We start from the raw sequence: 975 nt of genomic DNA, 5'->3' as shown, positions 1-975 counted from the left end.
CTCTCTCTCTTTTTCTCTCTCTCTCTCCCTCTCCCTCTTTCTCTCTCCCTCTCTCCCCCTTCTTCCCTCCCCACCCCATCTCCTCTCCTCTCTCTCATTGTGGTTTAGTGGCAAAGAGCCAGTCATCTCTGTCGTGTAACCCTCACTGTAGTTTTGATCATTTAACTCCTGTGGAGGAGAGATTTGGGGACCCACCTAATGACTCCTTGTATTTTCAGATCCCTCAGTGGGGGGGTGGCTACCCAGTCCCCCATCTGCTACTTGTTATCATCTGTCCCAGTCTTGCTGTGTGATGAAATGTGCTTTTGTACACTGCATAACAAACCATAACAAGCCTACTATGTGTGTGTGTGTGTGTGTGTGTGTATGTATGTTTATAGCTGGTGGGTTATTATCTTTCTGGCTTCCAGACCACTCTCTACTACCATTTAGAATTCTGAGCAGGCAAGGGGCCAACAGCCAGCATAGGCCAGGATCTTCAGAAGGGTGGGCCCTCTTGGGTGGGTCCCATCTACCCTTGGAAGAGACTATGCTCTTTATCTGGCCTCCGTGTTGTTGTGGGGTTTTGTTTTTTTGTTGATGTTGATGTTGTTCCTCCCTCCCCCACCCCCAACACCTTTTGGAAGTAATTTGTGTGTATTTCTAACTGAATGTATCCCCCCAAAAAATCCTTCAGTAAAAAAAAAAACAAAAAACGCCTGTTGTTTGATGAATTTTCTGTAACTTCTGTCTGTTCTTTTTTGAGGCTCAGGGAGAAACTAGCATTTTTTTTTCCAAAACTACTTTTTGTCACTGTGACAGTTGTAAATAAAGTTTGAAAATGCTTTCCACTTTGGCCTGGTTTCTTCTTTCCTTAATGAGAAGGAACAAAATAAACGCAGCAGGAACAAGGATGTGGCTTCCTCAGGAGGTTGTGCAGAAGCAGATCTTTGGGTCTTCAGGGAAACAAGGGTTTGTTTGCGGTGTTTGCTCCCT

Source organism: Gracilinanus agilis, chromosome 2 (assembly GCF_016433145.1).
Source record: "Gracilinanus agilis isolate LMUSP501 chromosome 2, AgileGrace, whole genome shotgun sequence".
Lineage (NCBI taxonomy): Eukaryota > Metazoa > Chordata > Mammalia > Didelphimorphia > Didelphidae > Gracilinanus > Gracilinanus agilis.
The sequence above is the reverse complement of the archived record's forward strand: the minus strand, read 5'-3'. Positions refer to the sequence as shown.